This window comes from Marmota monax, unplaced genomic scaffold (assembly GCF_021218885.2).
Source record: "Marmota monax isolate L192 unplaced genomic scaffold, Marmota_monax_Labrador192_F-V1.1 WCK01_AAM20220418_F8-fsc00046, whole genome shotgun sequence".
Classification (NCBI taxonomy): domain Eukaryota; kingdom Metazoa; phylum Chordata; class Mammalia; order Rodentia; family Sciuridae; genus Marmota; species Marmota monax.
Window position 1 is genome coordinate 8205274 of NW_026692486.1, and position 24224 is coordinate 8229497.

Below are 24224 nucleotides of genomic sequence, written 5' to 3' on the forward strand. Positions count from 1 at the left end.
ATTTCTAATCACACCCCCCTGGTTGTGTTTGTGTGTGCACACATAAATACAACATCACCATACATTCCATGATCGTGATATTCTGACTGATTTGGATATCCCAGAAAGGGGACATACTCTCCTGTATAAACACAGTACACACACTCGATTTCCTTTCCTACTCCCATTTATCTATTCGGATTCACCTACAATTTTTTTCCCCTAATTTTATGCAGACAAGTTCCAGCCACTCTCAAGACTTAAGTTCTTGGTTTCTCTTCCAAAAAGAACACCAAAGAATTTCCCCAGTAAGGATTTCTTTTTCCCCAAGACTCATATTCCAGCTGCAAAAAGTAAAATATTTTCCCATTAAAAATTGCCCTCCTCTTTACAAAATTGTGTGGAACTTGGCTTAGTTATAAAGTAGATATTTTTAAGACACTGAATCTACAAAATAAATTTTCAAAACAGACCAACAGCTTTCTTCTAAATGAATATTAGTCTCATTTCTTAATGTAGTTTAGGTCTGCCCCAGTTCCTTCCCAACCAGGTAATGCTTTGCAGGCAGCAGACCTTTTCCCATAAATAAGGACATGTCCTGGGATTCCAGAGAGTTACAAGTAAACAGTTGTAAGAGTAGAAATCTTGGAAAAAATTGGGGGAAAAAGTCCATACAAGAACTTGAGGATCTACATCCCAAAAGAGAACATAGATCCTAGGAGCTTCCATTAAGTATCCACTTGGTATAGACATAGTACTCCTGGATGGTAGGATTTTGAAGTTGATACCTGGCCCAAAGAAGAAATAACTCTGGAAAAACTTCATAATGTTAAGAGATATTTGTTATTAGATAATTTATGTTGAAAAAAAAGGAAAAGGAAAAAGACCCAAATTTTATTTCCAATATAATTCAACTTTGTTCTAGATATGAAAGTTCTCAAAACAACAGTTACAATGATCATGTGTATTTAGCATTTAAGGCTCTTACCCTTCTATTACTGGCCAACCTCACCATACGTTTAGTTTAGGATTAATAAAACATTTTTTGGGCCAATTTTGTAATCCTTTCTAAAAGCCTGAACTACTTATCACAATAATAGTGCAGTGTTGTTAAATAATCACATATTTTGCCAATATGGAGCCCAAGTATTCACAATTGTGGATTCTTAATACTCAAATAAATACATAAAGGTCTAGAATGGTAGAAAGAAGAAACAGTTGAGACCCAAGAAGCCTATGGTATAGTTTTCATTTTAGTTTTAAATTATACGTTTCCTAGTTTAGTTTTAAATTTTACCTTTTCCAGGAGGCCTTAGTTTTCACACTGGTGAAATCAGGTAATTGGGTGCTTTTGCAGCTATGGAACACAGGGTTTTAAATTGTTGGATATGATTTTTTAAATTGGAAAACACATATCAAACTACCTAATGTCTTTGACCCTCAAGCTTCTCATCTGTAAAAGAAAATTGGAAAAATAGCATTAATGGGTGAATACATCCATATTTGCCCTAGAGCTCCTTTTTGGAGACCCATGCCTCCCCCTGGCCCCAATTCTGCCCCACCCTGACAGCTCCCTTCCACAGTGAAGAAATCAGTATTTAGGAAAAATTGATCTCTTTTGGTCACGGAAGACACATGACCTGGATTCGTCACTCAATGATTAACTGTGGCAGTTGTTACAAAAAAGAACATATTTAACTAAGGCCATAGCAACTAATGTCCTTCTAACACTTTTGTTACCATTAACCAGAATGAAAACTCCCTTTTTCTAAGATTGGGAGTAATGAGAGAAGTTTCACCATCTTGCTTACTACTTAGAGTGAAAGGGAAGATAATTTGAGAGTTAAGACAGAGAAAATATTTATTTTTAAAATATTCATTTTAAACTCAAATGCCCAAAGCCTATTTTTTTGATTGTTTGATAATTCAATATGTTGTTCTCTTTTTCCTTAAGATAGTAATTTTCCTTGGTTTTTCATCCCTTAATACTCAAAACATTAACTCATATATTGCTTTCAAAATTTATTGAAATTTTTGAGGGAGATAAAGCATATAAAGAGCTTTTTAAAATGGAGAAAACTATGCAAATGTTATTGCTAGGGTTGTTTTTATTTATTTTCCTATAATTAAATATAGAAAAACATTTATATTTAAGAATAAAACACTGTTGGTGTTGTTAATTGCTAAGCAGGCATTGAAGGGGAAAGTTACTATACCACCATGGGAAAACTGCTACCCCTTAAGAGACTATTGATGTGTCTCAAAATTTCGTTTTCTTTCTTTCTTTCCTTCTTTCCTTCCTTCCTTCTTTCCTTCCTTCTTCCTTTCTTTCCTTTCTTCTTTCTTTCATGACATATTACATGTCATTTTTCAAACATGTGATAATGAATATTTCCTATATGAATGCATGTCAGTTTCCCAGTAAAGGCCTATTGATGCCTTTCTTTGGGGAGAACACTGCTTCAAGAGTTCACTCCACTGTGTTCCATCCTTGCTCCAAGTAAAGACCTTTCCTGACTCTTTCATCTCCAGTTGTGCTTACTGGTTGTGAACTCACCAAGAAGTGAACCCACTGCATTTGGTTACGTTGGTATTATCCAAAAAACACTCTTTTATCAAAAGCAATTATATATTACTTTTGTGCAGTCTTATCCTTAATGCTTTAAGAAAGCTTGCTTGATTTATCTCATGGTCAAGAAGCCAACTTAATAGCCTTGGATTTTTTTCTATATGATACAGTTACTAATTAGGAAGCAGAACATGTTATTCCCTTTACCTCAGCATATAACTTTCACTTTCTTTAGTTCAAGTTCTTATAGCATTTTGACGTTTAGAAGAAAAGTGCTAAATGCCAAGAATTAGTATTCAAATGACTTAATACAAAGGAAATTATACTTTGTGAGGTACACTAAATCTACAGGATTTTAAATAGGGTCTGATATCATTAATCCACAAATTCCAGACTAACCCACTTCAATAAAGAGTAGTTCCATAACCTAGTTTGCAAAATGATTATATGGTTAATGCAGGATTAAATTTTCTTTCAATTATAAGACTGAGTTTGGAAAATGCTCTAAAGAGAATGAAGAAAAAAATCCTGCAAGAGGTACATTTGGTCTAAAGTGCTTTTAAATATGCTTCTTAATTGCTGGGGGCTATTTTGCTCTTCATCTAATCATTGTCTGAATTACTGAAGCTCAACTCATCTGATAAAATAGGTGAGCTTTGCGGTAATGAAGTCAGATAATGTCTTATCCGAGTGTCAGGCTAGGCATCAAATGGGCAGTGTGTTTAACCATTAGTAAGGCGTTTTCAGACTGAAATATTTTCATGCAAGTTACTTGTTGCAAGCCAATTCTTTGAAACAAGAGAAGGTTTAGACATGGGAAAGCATTTGAGAAGCTGTGACTTTATTTAATAAAATTGCTTGTTATTTAAATAAAGGTAATTAAAAGTGTAATGCTCTGGAACTATTACGTACCTACTCAAAAATGAGAGGACTTTTGTTTTCCAAAGGAGCCAATACATAGAAGAAGGTGTAAGCTTCACAATGAGAATCCCATCCATACTTTTAAAGAGCTCCAGATTAGCTCATTTAAATAGCAGTCATTTTATAGCTTTTTTTCACCAGGGAAGCCTGCATTTCCTTAGGGTTCTTGAATTAGGGAGTTCCACACCAAGGTTCTGTAAATTAGCTACATGGGTATTCATATCATCAGAGGTTCACACCCGTAGGAGGGCCCACATGGGCAGAAATCAAAGTCACAGAGCAATCTACTGACTCTAGCAATCTTGTGCCCAGAGTGCTTTTGGTTCTGCTTTGCACCTGTCTTTTCAAACAATATTTCTTAAACCATTATTTATTTGATTCTAATGAGCAACATGAATTGGAAGGCCAAGCCCATCTGCAATGCTTTTCAGGTGTTCATTCCCAAGAGGAATTTTTATATACTTTGGTTTCATAGCATAAAGTATGAAAATTTATACAACTGCTCAGTAGAAGCTTAAGGGCAGGTTTCTGTTAAACAAAAAGATATCTTAAATGAAATATACAAACATACTGGTTCCTCTATGTTTTTATTTTTTTTTACATGTACTGAAGCAAAACTATATCACATATGAAAAACATCCATTTTCATTTTGCACCTCCCCAACACATGGTAAGTATTTCCTTGGTTTCTAACTCTGATGCATTTCCAAATTCACTTGGGAAAGAAGTGTAAGTCATTGTATTTCTAACTTTTTTTTTTTTTTTGCTCAGGGAAATTTGTACAACATAAGTTTTACAAAATGGATGAATTTTATTAAAGAGGAGAATCTTTGTGTCTGCAAGGCTGAAATACCTGTGAAATTGTAAGCCAGCAAAAAGAAACTAGAATATTCCTTACTGGCATTCAGTCACCAACAAAATTTCTTATCCATATATATATATTTCTATAGTCCAATAAGGACTTTTAACACAACTGGGCCAGGAATTGGCTACTCTGGGTGTCTGCACCACCAGGTTGGTTAAATAGAAGAGCCTGTTTGTTGAGTCAGGCAATCTACTTTGTCTTTGTGTTTTTGTCCTTTGTTTGTTTGCTTGCTTTTTGTTGTTTTTGTTTTAAATTTATTTTTCTACAGAAAACAAAAAAAAAAAAAAATCAACCAAACAAAAAAACATCTCTGCAGAATGCATTCTAACAGTGTCCCTAATTAACTTATGTCTGCAGAAAAGTCCTCTTCCTGGGTCAATTCAGTAATCTTTTCTACTTATTGTTTTCTAAATACATCCATTTTATTTGCATTAAACCAATGCCCCATGATATATACTGCTTTAACTGCCAGGGTTGAGCTGCTCTGGGCCTGACAAGTCATGAAGCATTAGGGGATGATTGGTTCTTCCCATCTTGGAACTCAGCCTAATACATAGGGTATTTTAATAGGGAAATCACCATTGACTTTGTAATCCCTGGTGTGACACTTGTTCTGCGAACAGATAAGGGGGAAGTAAGTCAAGCACACATTTGTCATGAAGTCTCCACTGTCTCTTTTCTCCCCAAAGGCAGGAACTGTCAGCATTTGTGACTTCAAGCTAGCCCGTGTTCTGATATTATTGTGCACATTCCCAGAGCGGATTCTTTGGAAGGATTTTTGCATTCATGTGAAGGGAAATATTTCAGCTGCTTTTTACAAGCACTGATTGCCCAGGACAAAGTGACTGACTGCTTGCACGTGCTGAAGTTGAAGGACATAAACATACCATAATATGTTTTGTCATAAACAATCACAGAATAAGGCTCTTTTCACAGGTGATTGAACAAAATGAATAACAGAATGGAGACTTGTATTCTGATGCTTGTTGCTCATGTAAACTCCTGTTCTGCATTTTAGAATTTGTTGAAGGCAAAGCTTCTGCTTTGGGAATAAGCCCCATTAATCAGGTCATTCCTCTAGGTAATATTCTGAAGTAGCTACTTTTGGTGATTAAACTTCACATATTATATTAGGTAACAGAGCATGCTGTTAACAGCATGTTATCACTAAAGACAAGAAAAAGCATTCATTTTAGATAAGGCAGACTAATGCATGTCAACCATAACACTGCTCTCTGAAATCAGGTTAAGAGTGAGCTGCAGTGTACCCTCCATAATAGTAAACTTTGCTGACTACCTACTGTGTGCTGGGAACTATATCTGATGCTAAAATGAAAAATATTATTTTATGTAATATTACATATTCTGTAAGCAACAGAAATAGCAAGTGATTAAGGTAGTAAATCAACAATCTGCCAAAGGAAAGATTCAGGAAGATAGAACCTCAGCAACTTTCTTGGATAGTGATTTCTAAAATAAGTTGTTTTTTTTTTTTTTTTTTTTTTTTTTCTGGAGACAGGGTCTGTCATGAATTAAATACAACTCTGCATTTAGTTATTATCCCATTCTATTTTTTTAAATAACTGGATGAAAAATCATTTAAAGAGAAAAGGCTCTGTTTTTCAGAAAATGGTTCCAGACCATTTCATGAGATTTCTCTTAGCAGACAAACTTGAAATTTCTAGGAAAATAACCCAAACTATGTAAATGTACTAAAAGGAGGTCTCTAGGGAAGCACAGCCTCTTAACTCTGTCTTCATAAGCACTCATCGTGGGTGTAGAAGAGAAGAAAATTGTGGTTTCAACAGAATTCAAACATTATTGTATCAGATCTGAGAACACTTATTCATTAAGACTGAAATAAAGGAAAACGTTTTGAAAAATAACAGTCAGTAATTTAAGTCTGGGCTAGATTTAAACTTGAGTTCTGGCCATTTTCTCGTAAGCTATCTTGAGTATTTACCATGACAACATCTGCATAGCATTACCTACTCACTTCTGAGTATTTAATGTGCATACTCTTAAGAAACATGCTCCTTGTGGTCTGTTACATATATTTTAAAGACCACATTAAAAGAATCAGAAGTGGAAAAGATGTTTCCAAAAACTTAAACATGGACATTTTTCATTTGGAGTTTTGAAAATGTGCAGTATTCACTTTAATAGCCAGAGACCATATTGTAAAAATGGAAGAAACTTCAAGTGAATGAAAAAGTCGCTAACTTTAACAGTTTCAACAAAGTGTTATATTTTGGGAAACAATGAAATGAAACTCTCATGAACACAGATAGTAGAGAGAATGGGAAAAATATGTATCCATTTATCACTTGATGGGATCCTGGCATTTTTTCTTATAAAGCAACTGTAAAAGAAGTCCTAATGTGAATGCAGGAAGTGAAAAAGGAATAATATCCATCTCTCACATCGTTTTTGAAACTTTAGAACAAAAACAAATCAACAAAATGTGAAGGGTGAATACTAACATTAGAATAACAGCATTTGATTTAAAAAAAAAATAATGCAGAATAAGATAATCAGGAAAGCAAACTCCCAGGATTTATTGCGCTCAAAGTAAAACAGATGGGACAGGGGACAGATTTTCTTATCAGTTTGGTAGAATATGGGGACAAAGGCACCATAAAACAGAAATTATGGTGTCTCCTTTTGCTTTGAAGCTTCCTAATTGGAATGCAGTCCTTGGGGGATCTGCTTCATTTATAGAAGGGCAATTCAAACCATTCTTCTCCACTGGAAATATTTGTCACAGGAAGACTTTGCCATAGTGAAAGCATTTTGTTAATAAACATTTTTTAATGTTGAAGGTCCCTTACATGGAACTAACTGGAACCATGCTTTAGCCAAGGTTTTGGGCAAAGCTGGGACTTTGAATTGTATCCGCTTGACGTGTCATTGCAGAGACACGTCACATTTCATTATGCTGTCGCTTTATGTCCCTTGGCATTTCACCGACACACTGCAGGCTCTTTTTCCACTTTTTTGTGCTTCTTGTCATGGTCTCATTAAAGGTCCCAGTTCTTCAGAAATTGATAGAGCATTTTTTTCCTGTATACAATCACTTTCTTATTTAAATGACTAGAAAAATAAGTCTTTGGTTCTTATTTTACAGGAAAAAAAAATTCTGGGGATTCTCTCAGCGTATCCAAATCATCAACAGTTCTCTGGTTCCAAAGGTAAAGCAGGGATTCTAATTTGCAGAAATTAACTACATAAAACATGTTAGAATAAAAACAAATACAAGTAGACTTAAGTAGGATCTAAAAATTAGTTAAAAGACCAAATAGAGACACTCTCTTTATGAAAACTATGTTTTCATGATTACAAAAGTTACTCATTTTCAGAGTAGGAAGTTTTACGAACCGTTTAGCACATGGGGTGCAGGCTGACAAAGTAAAATGAAGAAAATAAGAATCATGGACAATCCAACCACTCCAAAGCAACCATTCATCTTTTGGTTTATTTCTGACTTTGTCTAGACTGATATTGGCATATAATGCATGTACACAAAATACACACAAGAAAGAAAGCATTTTGTTAAACAGGATTAAAAGTTTTTCCCCCATTCTTTTGGTATTCTTGTGCAACATGATTCTCATGCATTCTTGTTTCATTGAGGGGTTCAGCTATAATTTGTTTCCTTAAGATAAATTCCTTGATTAAAAGAAAAGAATATACATAGAAAGTTATTGCCAAATTCCACTTCACTCCACCCTGAATTTGATTCTTCTTCTTGCTCTATTTATACAGTCAGTATAAATGTTAAAAAGTGTTTTCCCTTTTTTTTCCACCAGCATTGGCTAATACAATTCCTTATAATTTTTGTCATCCTGATATGTAGAAAACAATTAAATATCATTTTAATTTTCATTTCATTGATGTCAGTAAAATAAACATTTTTATTACATATTTTTTGGTAATTTGAAATTGCTTCAGCCTTCAAGTAAATTATTTTTAAAAAGAGTTTTTCCATCTCTCTCTTCTACTTTGAAGACTAAAATTACACATGGACACTTTAATATAAAACAATTTCATATTGAATTATTCCATCATTCATATAGTCAGATTACTTCTGATTAAAGTTTTCACACACAGAAGTAAGGTCTGAAGTATCTACTGCCATCAGTAATCCATTCCTCTGTCACCCAAATGGCTCCTATTTGAATAACGAAAATCATGCATTATTCCTTTAGGATGAACTATTTGTAGCCTTAGGACAAAAACAAAACCAGAATTATTTAGTGTGCTTCAATCATAAATTCTGTCTCTTTTCCCCCATTCCTATGTCTGCCACTATTGTTCTTTCTCCACAGCTTTCTGTTTCTCTCTCTTTTCTAGTTCCCTTGTTTTCCTCACTTTTATTTCAGATCTCTGTAGTCTCATGAGATAACTTCAAAGTCTTGCTTCCTTCCATATGGGAGACTTTGAAATTGTTTTCCCTTAAGTTTTGTTTCTTGTTCCTGGTGAGAACCAAAGATGACTTAAGGATGAGAAATTGCATTTAGTCCCGATGTGGAAAAATATTCACTTAATGAGTGGATCGGATTTTTTTAATATTTATTTTCTGGAAATAATACAAGGGAACATATTTGCTAAAGACTTTATCATGGGCTAGGCCTTTTCGTGAGTTATTTCATTTAATCTATACAAAGTGTTATAAAATTGGTTTCATCTCTCATTTCAAAAAGAAGAGAACTGAGGACTGGACTTTCAAAAAAAAACAGAATTATGAATGTCTAACCCATATTTTTAAATTATAATGTCTAACCTATAATTTCTGTTTTTCTATTTAAGAATTAAACAAAATGTATGTGTGTGTTTTTTCATGAACACTTAATTAAAACTGAGATCTATTGTTAAAACAAGTGTTAACCTCAAGAGAGACAGCTTTGAGTAAAGCAAAGAATACTTCTTTAAGGGAGCAAGAGGGAGAGGCAGCAGCCCCTTGGTGTGGAGTATTAATATTTATAGAATCCAGTACTAGGGGCTGGCCTAGAGGTGGAACCAGGAATTTCATGTGAGTTTTCCCAGTGTTTTGCATTGTCCTCATGGTAAGAGGGCATGGGATGAAGAGTACAAACCAAAGGTGTGTGGCTTGGGAGTTGCAATTGTTCTGAGGTGTTTTGGTCATTTCACTAGTTCATGGGTGTTTCCTTTGGGACTCTCCTTTTATTCCCAAATTCTTATCTCAACATGATGAGAAGTAAGATTGAAGTATGCTGCCTTCAAATATCACTTTGGGAAATGATTTATTTAAATAACTCAAATAAATCTTCTTTTTGCTAATCCTTAATAAAAAGGGAAGAGACAGAGAAGAGGGGAAAAAAGAGATACAAGGGAGGCCTCTTTTAAAAACAGTAATTTAAGTAATTGGAGCTAGGCACACAAATGGGCATCAGGGAAACAGAAATGAATGCAAAGATGAAAGTCCCTAGGTTCAATACCCAGCATGTAAAAATGAACAAAAAAAATAGAGTTATATTGCAAATCAAGAGAAAATGATCAAATTTTTAAACAAATGTTGTTGCTAAAGTCCTACCTCGTAATATGTTTAAAAACAAATTTATGTTATACCCCACTTGAATCAAATGTATGATATGTCAAGATCATTGTAATGTTTTGAGCAAGTAATAAAAAAATTTTAAAAAAACTTAAATACTGATAAAAGAAATAATCAAAGCACTAGATTATTAGGTGCTGAAGATATTCTGTGAATACCAAATTGATAGAAAATTTAGCACAAAACAAACTTCTGTTTGACCAAAACAAAATAACAATCTATTGCTACAATGCAAATAGGTACCAGGAATAATCAAAACACAGAGCACACCAGTAAAATTCAGGAAGCGCACATGTGCTATAATAGACTAAAATTCTTAATGTTCAAATATCTTCTAGAAAATAAACCAACCAAACCCTAATGACTCTTTTATGATTCAATATAAATAGTGGATTTACAAAGATTTAAAGATTCTTCCTGAAAAAAAAAGCATTTAAATTTTCATTAAACTTAAGGAAAAATGTTCAGCTTCAGTGGTAACTACATACTTTAATTAAATCAATAATGTAACACAAATTTTGGAGATTTAATGTTTAAAAAAATTAACAAGAACCACATACCTAATGAAGTTGTGGAGAAACTAGCTTCTTAATACACTATTATTAAGAAGAAATATTTTGTCAACAGTTTTGAAAAACTGACCATATGAAAAGATTTAAAAAATTCTAAATTCATATCATTCAATGTAAAAAAATGTATGAATAGAAACTATATAGATATAATATCTACATATATACTGGTTATTATTGTTATTCTTATCCACTATTTTTGGCAAGAGTAGAAAGGGATTGTTACAGCTTTATCTGCTTTGGACAAAGAACATTTCCAGTAACATTTTCCTTTATCCTCTTCCTCTTTGCTTCCTAATTATTGGCTTTCAGAACTCTCTGATGGTTAGATGTGTTTTTCTTTATATTTATCATGGTTCCTTGGGTCTCACATATCTTGGGTTTGAATTTTTAATTAAATTTAGAATTTTTTCCATTATTTATTTTCTGCCCCATCATCTCTCTCTTCTACTTTGAAGACTCAAATTACACATGGAAAATAATCGCTTGATTTAGCTTCATGGGTCAAATCAGGCTGTGTTTATTATTTCCTTCATAATAATTTTGGTCTCTAGGCTGTAGTTGAACACCTTCTGATACATCTTTAAGTACATTATTTTTTCTCTGTAGTATCTTATCTGCTTTTAATCCCTGGGAATGAATTGTTTTTACTTCATGCATTGTATTTTTTCAGTTCCAGAATTTCAATTGAGTTCTTTTTTCAAGTTTCATCTCTCTCCATGATTCCTTATCTCTTCACTCATCATATATATCTTTTTCTATAGTTTAATACATTGAATAGTTATTTAAAGTTTCTGTTTGTTAATCATAACATCTGCAATTGTTTCTGTGATTATCTCTATGTCTTTATATTCACGTAGACCAGAAACTTAAGAACACAGGGTCATGACTGGTTGGTTCTGTGATTTAAACAGAGAGAAAATACCTGCTATGCATTTTCTGAGTGAGGGAGTGAATAAAATATCAGACCACCTAAGCACCACAACCTTCACAAGATCAACACCATTCAAGTGCTCATAAATACATTTATAGCAAAGTTTTGAACCAAGCCCAAAATATAAAAATGGTTCCAATGGCATATATATTTTTCACTACCAGAGTTATAGTTGTGGAAGTCATTTTATTCAAGCTATTTTAACTTTTCATAATTGATCTTAATATGGAAGCAGTTTTTGGCTGGTCAGGGCATAGATGGAACAGAGTGAAGCAAGATGAAATCTCATGATATTTAGATTTTTACAAATTCCCATAAACCTGGAGGGTAGCAATTATTATAATTCCTTTTTCCTAATTATCCACAATATTTTCTTTTTTTCCCACAATATTCTCAAATAGCAATAGCTCCTATGTAACTCATCTATAATACACTATAAATGTTAAGACTATGCAACTGCAACTGGCTAATTATTCTCTCTCTTAACTGAATTCAAAAGGTAAAGTCATACAAAGTAATGTAAAATGGACTGAGAAGTCATTAAATATACTTAATCCAGGAAAGTAGCCATTTTCTCTGAAATCCATTAAGAATTCAATAGGACTGACTGGTAGGTGTCAGAGTTCCAAGTCAGGTGACAAGTAAAAGTCAACACTTTGGAGATATTCTCATAAACCTACTAGTGGACTAGATGAAATAGATTTGTTAAAAATAAATAAAAATGTACCAAACAGAATAAGACGACAAGTCTCTAGTATCTAGTATAGTTTTTAAAAGATTACCACAATTCAAAAACATGCAAACTAAAAGTATGGGGTTAAGAAATTCCAACAATAAAAATTATTGCATCCTGATGACATCTCATAATGACTCAAAGAGGATAATGCCACCAGCTCCTTTTATTTTATATCACAGACTTTCTAAGAATCTTGGAAAATAAGAGATAGCATTTAATTTTTGCTTCATTAGAGCCGGGTATAGTTAATGTTTATAGAATATCAATAATGCAGTTTGTAGCTCTGCATAATTAAAGTCACCCCTTATGTTAATAAAATAACATGAAAGGAAACTGTACAATGCAAGGCTTAAATATGTTGACATGTTTGGTCTTATTTCAGGCAAGCTTAATTACAAGGACATGGGCTTTTCTATACCTATAAAAATATTTTTCTGTCACTTAGAGCTATCAAAACTCACACCCATTTATGATATTAGTGAGAAAAAGGAAACATCATCATAATGGCCCACTAGTGAATACTGCCGTAGCTGTCTAGGCTATGAATCTACAAGTAGAAGCATATGTAAATGGAGAAAGACTGTGTGTGCACGTGCACACAAGCATGGAAGGAGACAATAAATTATCATCTGGGTCTATGTTAAAAATGCCAACCAACAGAAGAAGCTGAGAAAATTTATTTCTAATGTGCATCATTAGTGTCAGAGGAAGCAAGGGTAATAATGCAAAATCCACAGGACTTATAAGTCAGAAGACTCAGATTGAGTTCTGCCTCCACCTGTTCCTAGCTGCATGATATTGGGCGAGTTTCTGGGCCATAACTTCCTATTTCATAAAGCCTAAATCAATAATTCATAAGACATAATTTAGTATGAGAACTATCTAAGAATTACAGAGTTATGTATATCTATTTTTGTTAGTGTCTGAAACGTTATGCAGTTAAAACAATATTTATTCCTTCCTCCTGTCCCCCACAAGTGTGAAGATACAGTGGTATGTGTGTGTGTGTGTGTGTGTGTGTGTATATATATATATATATATATATATATATATATATATATATATATATTCCTTAAATAAATGATTCAAAATAAAACTATTTATCTTAATGGTGTGTCAAAAAATTGAGTTTCCCTTCGTTTTTTTTAACCAAAAATGACTAAATAGTAATTTATCTTAAATTTAGAATGAATTATCAGATTGAGAGCATGAAAGTCCAGTATAGTCTTGAACAAAATTTAATCCAGAATATCCATTCAAAGAATGTGCTGATTCTTAAAAAAAATAATTAGCTGTTGGGGCAGTTTCAGGAGTCTCATCTTTATTGGAGTAGCAAACAGGAAGTTCTTTAGATATGCAGAATAATTAATCTAATCGCCTGCATCTAACTTAACAGGTAGTTTGCAATCCTTATATTTCCATAAATAGTTATGTTCTAAAATATCCTGTAGTCTACCAAGAGAAATTCATTTTTATCATGATTGGTTATAAGGATTACATAATATCACTAATATGAATGGACCTTGTAAACCAATCATTGATTCAACAAATGAGAATGACTATTATTACTATTGCCATTAGTTGGTGCCATTCCCAACAAATTACCTCTAGCAGAGATAATAGTTAAAACTCATTCACACACACACACACACACACACACACACACACACACACACCAGTACAAATACAGGATAGGAAAACTTAACACCATGATTTACCCTGCTTTGGAATATAATAGGGTAACAAGTGTGACTTATGATATGGAAGAAGTTAGAAGAGAAAGTAACCGTGGTACCAGGTAACTGCTAACATGTGTTAATATGTACCAAGTGCTAACTAACATTTATTTCATGAATTATCTTATTTAAAAAAATTTGCTAAAGGATAGAATAATCAGAATATTTAAAAAGTACTTTATAGAAGAATTCTGAGACATAATGTCTTTTTTGTGACAATGAATATGAAGCTTGGGATTTTTAGCTATCATGAGCCTATAAAACACGCTACCCTGAGAACAATGCAGACACACCAACCAAAGCAGAGCCAGAAGATTCAGGGAAACATGTTGTCACAGCCCCAACTGGGCCATGACTAAAGTTCATTATACCCTTTTAATTCTTCTTTAATATTAAATATATATATATATATATATATATATATATATATATATAGGATTTGCATTTTGGTGACAATTAAACTATACAGCATTAAAAAAATTAACATATAAAAAATTCTGAATAGCAACTTTTTCTGGTAATGAAAATGTTAATTACCTTGATTAACACTTGCCTGGTAATCATCTTACAGTATATATTCATATTAAAATATCAAATTGTATGCTTTAAAAAAAAACTGCATAGTTGGTGGTCTCTGAGAAAAAAGGAGACCAGTAAAGTACCACATTCCTTTCTATTTGCAAGAACCAAGACAAGTCAAGGAAACAGTGAAAGTGGGCCCAGACTGAAATGTCCAGATAAAGTATTATCTTAAAGAACACTGGCTTGCTCTCACACACATACACTGGGAACAAGGCCACTAAATCTATTTGTACAAACTGCTTTTTCTTATGTGTACTAAGTTCCTTGGAATGCTGGTTATGCAAAGGGACAAAGCAAGCTAATGCTTTCACAGCTCCTAAATCCTAACCCATAAAACCCTTCTCCCTGTAGTGCCTGGTGTGAAACAGAACTGGAGAGGAGAAGTGATCATGAAGCCGGCTGCCACTGGACAAAGCACATTGAGAGATGGACATGCTACATGACCACCAGGCTGTTGCCACTGAAATTTCTGGATTTTCTGCACCTGCTCTTTATGGGTCAGAGCCTTCATTTTGTGAATGGAAATTATATTATTAGCTCTCCGGTTTCCCGTGCCTTTATACTATGATTGGAACTGCAGCAACATCTCTCCTGGGTCTGCTACCTAATCTTGGAACTTGTTAGCATTTATAATCATGTGACTAATCCCTTACAAAAATTATTCTATCAGTTCCCTTTCTCTGAAGAATCCTGACTAACACAAAGAGAGATTCCAAGTTTTTAGGTAGCATGAATTAGTTTCATTGTACTAACCTCCTGCTGATATACAATGTAAGAAAACAAGCAGGGAGGTCACTGGAGAATGGTCAAAAAGCAGAACCTAGAGACGGTGAAGATTGGTTGAAGAAATGGATTAAAGAACATCTGGAAGATGGTTCTTCAAGAACCAAGTAAAGTTACTAGTAACTTCCCACTACTAGAGATAAGAATTTGAAGTTCAAGTCTTGCCAAATTAGAGAAGCTTAGTAAACACCTTGGGCTTAGTAAACAAAAGCAGTCTATATCTAAGGGAAAAGCAAAACTTAAATAGGCTTTTGCCTGTAGACCTAACCAAGCCTCAACCAGTAATTAACTTGTTTGCTAAAACAAAATTCATCACCCTTCATATAAGACTTTAAAAAAATAGATGATAATAATGGATGATGAAATGAAAAATTTTCAGAAAAAAGTAAAGAATCCACAAGTAAGCCAAATAAATATTCTAAACTTGAAAAAGAAGTATATAAAATAAGAAATTCATTGAATAAACTTAAAAAGAAAAAAAGCCAAAAAATTTACACTCCAGGGAGGTGTTTTTGTTAGCTTTTTCACTGTTGTGACTAAAGGACCCAACCAGCACAATTGTAGAAGAGAATAGATTTAAGGGCTCACAGTTTCAGAGGTCTTAGTCCATAGAAGGCTGGCTTCATTCCTCTGGGCCCGAGATGAGGCTGAACATCATGGCAGAGTGTGTGGCAGAGGGAAGCAACTCACATCATGGTGATTAGGAAGCAGAGAGAGAGAGAGAGAGACTCCACTCTCCTGATACAAATATATACACCAAAGCCACGCCCACAATGAACCACTTCTTCCAGGCACACACCCACCTGCCTCCAATTACCACTCAGTTAACCTCATCTGGGATTAATTCAATGATTAGGTTAAGACTCTCACAACCCAATCATTTCTCCTCTGAACCTTCTTGCATTGTCTCACCCGTGAGCTTTTTAGTGGACACCTCACATCCAAACCATAACATTCTGCCCTGGCCCCCAAAAATCTCACAACCATCTCACAAAGCAAAATATGGTTTTTCCATTTCCAAGAGTCTTCATCGTCGACAGATCCATGATTGCCAAAAGTTTAAGTCCAAAATCTTCTCTGAGGCTCAAGGCAATCTCGTATTGTGAGATCCTGTAAAAGTAAAAGCAATTTATAAGTATCCAACATATAAAGGTACAGAATAAATATTTCCATTCACAAAAATAGGTGCATAGGAAAAAGGAATGGGACCAAAGCAAGACCAAAATCCAGCTGGGCAAACAGGACCTATAGTTGTGTGTCCTGCATCTGGAGCACGTGACATCACAATGTTCTCTCCAAAGGACTGGTGTAGCTCTACCCCATGGCCTTGTTAGTTGCAGCCTACGTGGCCTTTCTATGGGTTTGTCCCAGCTCAATTCCCACAACTTTCCTAGGAGGATGTACCACATTACTGGCATTTCTTAATCTTTGGGGTCTCCACTGCAGCTTCGGCTTCCTCCTCACAACTCCACGCTTTGACTTCTCAGGGGGTGCCTGCAGAGACTCTGACCCTGCTTCACCTGAACTCCCAAGCCTTTTTTTGAAATCTTAGTGGAAACCTCCATGACCCTCTAACTGTAGCATCCTACATTCCTGAAGAACCAGCACCCTGTGGTTGATGCCAAGGTCTGCTACCATCTGGAGCAGTAGCCCAGACTCCAGGGACCCTGGCTGCAGCAGCCTCTGAGTGTCTGGGTGGCTGAGAACATTGAAAAAACTTCCTAGACCCACTTGTGCAAGAAGGATGCCCCAGTTGTCTCAAGAGAATTTTCACCTTTACTCCCTTGAATTTGAGAGGTGTGTGGTCTTGCCAGCTCCTGAAATGCCCTCAAGCCATCTTTCTTATTGTCTCTAGGCTAAGTCTTTAGCATTTCTTTAGTGGCAGTAATGTCTTTAACAACTGCAACTTTCTTATCCCTAGTTTTACTCTGTTCTTTCAAGTTCATTTTTTCCGAATCTTTCTGATCTGCTTTCTGCTCCTGATTATCACAATAAATTTGTATAAAAGCAACCAACAATATTCATGCCACTGCCTGAATGCTATACTGCCTAGACATTTTTTTTTCTATCAGATTAAGAAGTCCATTGCTTCTAAAATCATCCTCACAGAAAGTCTTTGGACACAGGCAAAATGTAGACAATTTCTCAGCCAGAACATAACACAAATGGCCTCTACTCCAAATTCCAATAGAGTTTCCATTTCTGAACCCTCTTGAGTCCTTTCTTCACTGTCCACAGAGTTCCCATAAGAATCAGCCATTAAGCTGTGCTTACAATAATCTAAAGCATTTCCAACTTGCCTTGCTAAGCATCTCAAAATTCCTCCCATCAATTCCCAAAAGATCAAAAGCTTTGGAATCACTGGGTCAGGTTAGTCACAGCAACAGCCTCCCCCGTACCAATTTCTGTTTTAGTCAGCTTTTTTGCTGCTGTGACTAAAGCACCTGACCAGCACAATTGTAGAGGAGAAAAGGTTTATTTGAGGGCTCACGGTTTCAGAGGTCTTAATTCAGAGAAGCTCCATCCCTCTGGGCTTGCGATGAGGTTTAATATCATGACAGAGTGTGTGGCAGAGCGAAGCAACTCACTTCATGGTGGTCAAGAAGCAGAGAGAGAGACTCTACTTGCCAGATAAAAATATATACACCAAAGCCACACTCACAATGAACCACTTCCTCCAGCCACATCCACCTGCCTCCAGTTACCATTCAGTTAATCCCATCCAGGACTTATTCACTGATTACATTAAGACTCTCATAACCCAATTATTTCTCCTCTGAACCTTCTTGCATTGTCTTACACATGAGCTTTTGGTGGGCACCTCACATTCAAACCATAGCAATAAAAGATTAAAATAAATCAACTATTTCTTAATGACTTATGGAACAATGAGTCATCTGAAATGCAAGTAATTGGAGTCTCAGAAAGACAAAAGAGAAAAAAGTGGGGCAGGAAATTTTTTTTTCAATTTATTGATCCAGGAATTTCAAAGAACCCCAAGCAAAACAAATGAACAAACAAAAAACATAAATACAAAACAAAAACCAACCAACACACAAATGAACAATATATATACATATATATATTTATATATATATATATATATATATATATGTGTGTGTGTGTGTGTGTGTATACACACACACAAACAAAAAAAAATCAAAAAAAAGTAATCAACAAAAACAGATGAACAAATAATATAGGCAAATTATAATCAGGCTTTTGTAAGCCAAAAAGAAAAAAGAAAAAATTAAAATTGGTTTGGGGTTGAAAAATTGTTATTTACAGGGGAACATCAATAATAATCACTGCATGAAATGGAAGCATTGCATGGCAGATACATGGAAACAATGGTCTTTAAAAGTATTGTGGGGCAGGGGGAGTTAACCTGGAAGATTATGTTCAGAAAATTTGTCTTAAAGAAATGAAAGCATAAGAATCAAAACCTGAAGAATTTCTTGCTTGAAAAATTGCACTACACAAAATTCTAGAAGATTTTTAAGTTGAAGGGAAATTATAACAAAATCACAGATTTCTGAGAAGATATTTGATGATAAATACACAGGTAATAATAAACATGAATATATTTTTCTTTTCTTCTTAGAAAGTTAAACTTGTCTTAAAAATAGTAACATTTTTTGTTGGGTTTATAATTAATCCAAAATAAAATTTACAATTACATTAGCACAAGAGACAGAAGGGGATATAAATATCATTTTAATATTGAAGGGTCCTTATCTTGAACAAGAAGTAGCACAATATTCTTTCACAGGAAACTATTAAATATGTGTACAGTAATACCTAGAGCAATGTACTAATGAAAGAATGTAAAAGAAGAGGAACTAAAAATAGAATAGGGCAATAAAATTAATGCTTACTCAAAAGAATGTTTAAAATGGGGAAACAAAGCTCAGATGGCAGACGGCACATAGGAAAAACAATAAGATGGTAGAAAAACTTTGAATTCATGAACCTCCAGCCTTGGCCTCTTGATCTTCTGGGATTACAGGTGTGTTCCACGGTGCCCAGCATTAGGTTTAGTATTTTTTTTTTTAGTGAAATCTACTGTAACTTCTTATTCAGTGAAAGCTAACTAATACACACACTTCTTGTGATCACAGAACTGAGGAGTCCAAGTCCTATAGTTGTAGTTCTATGGAAAGGTGAATCTGTAACCTAATTCGCCCCCTCAAATACCACATTTAATTGCTTTAACCATTCAGATATCACCACTTTTCCTAGAAATTTATAGGAGGAGAACTTGTGAAGAAGTCTTATACAAACTAATCTTTAATTTTCTGTTTATATATTTTCTCTGATCTTAAAAGTGGGTCTTTATAGATCATATACTAGTATATTAAAAAAAAACTTGTACTCTTTCAGGTCATTATGATTATGATAATAGTTACTGATATGACTTTAGTAGATTATAAAAAGCTAATAGAACAGTAAATAAGTGAAGAAAAAATTCAAAGAACAATGCTAAAAGCCTCTTCTATATCAGAATGCAGGGATCCTTGAGCTGGCCAAGAGAAGATGTTTCAGAATTTTTACTGAGATGTCTTAGATAATCATCTCGCTGATTAATTATATGTGGAACAATAAGTGCTCTACAAATTCTAGTTGATGACAATTCATATAAAACATGGTGTTTTTGAAGGTTTCATGGTGTTTTTCATCCACCTCATGCATGGCCAACAGTGAACTGTCATTCTCTTGTAGAAAACTACTTTGCCAAAGAATCTTATCTAATCTTCTGTTCCTACAGGTTCCAATCTAACAGAGCCTATGACTTAGCATGAATTACAAATTTTATACTCTAGTCAGATCAATCACCACTACATGTAAATAAAATGCATCAGAGTTTGTAGTGTTTTAGTAGCTTTTTGTTACTGTGAGCAATTCAGTTCCATTCTTTTGCTCTGGAGCCCAAAGGAGGAAGCTGAGCATCATTGTGGAAGAACATGGTGGAGGAATGCTTTTCAGCTAATGGCAACCAGGAAACAGAGAGGAAGGGACTAGAAAGGAGATAAATCCTTCTGGATAATTTCCCCAGTGACCTACTTCCTCCAACTAAGTCTGACCACCCAGTAATACATTTGACCCTCAATAGATTAATCTACTGATGAGGTCAGACCCTTCATGATCCAATCACTTCCCCAAAGCTCCACCTCTGAACATATAAGATTCTAGGGGACATTTCAGATCCAAATCATAACACTGAGTATTTTGACTTCTACTCTCACCACCCCCACCTTCAGAAAGGTAGATTATTTGAATCATGGGGAGCAGAATACAAGTCCAGGAAAACTCAGAGTGGCTATTCCAGGCAGCAGGTCAGAGTCTCCTGAGGCAGATATGGAAATGTCATTTATTTACACAGGAAGAACAACCTAGAAGGGGTGAATTGCTCCATGTAGAGAGGGCCATTTATGGTCTTGGGGTCCTAGTCACTGAAGTTCTCATAGATCTTACATTCTAGTGTATGATAATAATTATAATTAATAAATAGACATAATCATTTTAAAGAGTTGTGAGGACTTATGCAAGCAGTGGACTACCGACAGAGACTTATTAGAGAAGATGGAAGGAAAATATTAAATAAGATTGTAAAGCAGTTCCCTAAAAAGGATAATATTTGAGCTCAGAAAGTAATTACAAGAACTAGTCATAGGGGGAAAAAAAAAAAAAAAAAAACATTTGGAGAAGAATATTCCAGATGGCAAGAAGGCAAGTCCATAGTAAGAAAGAATGGTGTGGTATGAGCCTGAAACAGGAAACTACTATGCCTTGAAAGTAAGAGAGAAACATGCAATGAAAAGAGTTCCAAGAGGAAAAGAGTCAGGTAGGGCCTTATATGTTTTCATAATAATTTTAAATTTTATTTAAACCACAAGAAAATTTAAGTTCTAGAATCTGATTTAAGTTTTAAAAAGCATTCTATCTTGGTTGATAATGGATTGTAGAGTGTGAAGCAAGGAGTCCAGTGACCACTGTGGTAGTTTAAGCAAGAAAAAAATGGTGTTTTCAGATAAATGGAAGCAGTGGTACAAGGATATGTAGATAGGATCTGGAATCGTTTTGGTAGAAAATTTTTAGAACTGAATGATAGATTAGAAATAAGGGGAGAGAGAAAGGGAAGAAACAAAGATAATTCTAAGATTTGCCTCAAGAAAGAGCAAGTTGGTAGTGGAAGAAGGGAAATAATGTTTTTGTTTATGTAATGTTGGGATATTTACTAGTCATGAGGAAGTGGGTTAATGGGAGGTACTTGGATAAAGAATTCAAGACTGACGGAAAAACTTTGGGAATTATCAGCACTTCAATGGTGTTCACAATTATGAAACTTGAGGAAATCCATAGAGGGGAGAATTTAGTTGTTATTATTATGAGAATGACTGGATTTTTCAGTTAAAGTAGAATAATTCCTGACGTTTTCGTAGCTAAGTTCCTGAGGTGTCAAAATGAAAACCTGCTCAGTTAACAACACATTTAGGTTACTGCATCTTTCAGAATCTCAATGCCTAAATTTTTGTGTGTGTATACTCAGTCAGTGATACCCAGTTAGTATAGTTTCTTTTTTGTCAGTGACTAGTATTTTCTTCAGTGCTATAATTTCAGAAGAAAGGAAAAAGAATTACCGTGTTAAATTTATATCTGGAACCATGTAATAGCACGGTGGTTGTATGGAGGTGTCACTAAATGGCTTTTTAATGGAATGACTTCATACTGTTGATTCATTTTAGGGAATAGATTGCCATAAAATATGTGGCAATTTGGAGAACCTCTGTAATGACTACCTTAAATATTTTCTAAATAAGTATTTACATGACTCTTTTTCCTTGAAGCTGTTACTTCCATTAATTAGTACCTGTCTAAATGTTCTAATGTAAGCAGCTATACACCCAACACCAAGTGCAATAAAAATATGACACATTTCATTTCTAAGAAGTCTTGAGTCCTTCTCACCTATTTTTGATGATTGAAAATTGTTCCAATTAGCTTTCTATTACATTGGAGGAAGTATTTATCTTTTTTTTTTTTTTTGCAGAGAACTTTAGGTAGTTTGTTCAAGGAAATGGTGGTGATGGTGGTGGTATTGCTAATGCCCAGATGGTTGTTCTGGTAAGGATGTTGGTGATGATAAATGTTCTTCATTGAGATGTCACAACATTCCTAGCACTTAGCTAACAGTTTGAATTGTATTATTGCAATTCTGCAAAACACAAAGTATTTATTCATTTTCTAGATTAAAAAAAATAAAGTTGAAACATTTCTTTTTCAAATTCACTTAGCTGACAAGGCAAGGATTCAATTATTGGTCTTATTAACCTCAAAGCATTTATTCTTTACACTTGTGCATCTTGTGTATTAGTCTTCTAGAATTCTTTACCTTTAAGTTAGTCCTATGTATGCTTAAAAGCAAACTGAGATAATTTTCTTAAGTAAAATGTGGGGGTTGGCACTGTGGGTTGTGTGTGTGTGTGTTTGTCTGTGTGTGTGTGTGTGTGTGTGTGTGTGTGTGTGAGAGAGAGAGAGAGAGAGAGAGAGAGAGAGAGAGAAAAGAGAGAGACTCTCTTAGGATATAGGATGAATTCCTATAAAATGTAAAGGAAATCTGATATCAGTAATTATAGCAGATGCCCCAGCTCTCTGTACATTCAACTGCCTGAAGATGATAATACAATGGATCAGAAGAGTTAATATCTAACACTCAAGTATCTCTTTAATGATTAATTAGGTATACACATATTCCACTCTTTGGCCCCAGACAGAGGTATTCTGAAGCACTTGCCTAGATGGACCTCAGAGTTTCCACTTGAGATGACTCTCTGTTTTGCCCCAGTGAAAACTGGCTAAAAGAAATTGTGCTTTCTGCTTTGTACCTTCCCTTTCCCGCCTCACTTCTTTGCTTGTCTAACCATGTTTTCTGGGATTACCTGCCAAATAAACTCTACTTCTTAAACACTAGCCTCAGGGTCTACTTCTGAGGAAACTCAAATTAATCATGGGTTTCTTCTTTCTCATGTACATCCATGCTTTTATTCTGGCTTCAAAATTGTGGATCACCTATTGAGAGTATATAGCAAAGAGAATATTTAAGCAGATTGCAGGCAATATTGTATCCACCATGGTAATCTCCCTTCACCTTTAATGAAATTGAATTCCACCACGCTCAGGGCAGTCAGCTCTCAATCCCTATCTATTAGGTCTTGAATAGCTTTGCTTTTCTACCAAAGGTTATTTGTTTTTTTGGCCACTAACAATGCAATGGCTGGAACTCTATATTTATCTAGTTCTTCATGTGCAGTAAACAAAAGTCCAGGGCTCAATGGAATCTCAACATTTCATCATGGTTGCTATAGCACTTCTGACCTTAGCCCTGAATTTTGAGAGCATAGGGCTGCTCCCAAAAAACTGTGGTTGAGTTATGTTTACTTGAGTTTTGTTTACTTGACACTTTTGATAGAAGAGAGAGCCTTTCGTCCTGAAGGACTAGATCCTGTAGAGGTTTGATATATATAGTGCAGCACTCAGACATAATTTTGAATGCTTCGGGTTTTACTTCTCCCATGTTTTTTTAAAGAAAGCCAATGGGATATTCACTACCTTATTTAGAGTACTGGACAATGGATTGTTTACACTAAGCCCGTTTTGTGCTGCCTTATAATTGAAGAATTGTAAGTTTCCCTAAAGGCATTATTGAAGAAAATGCATCTGTAGCATTTGCTTCTTGTGACTCCTTTTGAAATTTACTAACATGAGGAAATTTTATTCTCTTAACACATCTTGGATTTTGTTCTTCCTTTTTTTGTCTTTGAATCAAATAGAGATTATAATTACTAGAACACTTAATGCCCCATATGAATTTCTTATGTGTTTTACTCTGTGAGAATTCATATGCATGATTTAACTACAGAAGAAATAAATAAACTTTTCTTTAGCTTTACAAAAAGGAAAATATTCAAACCCCA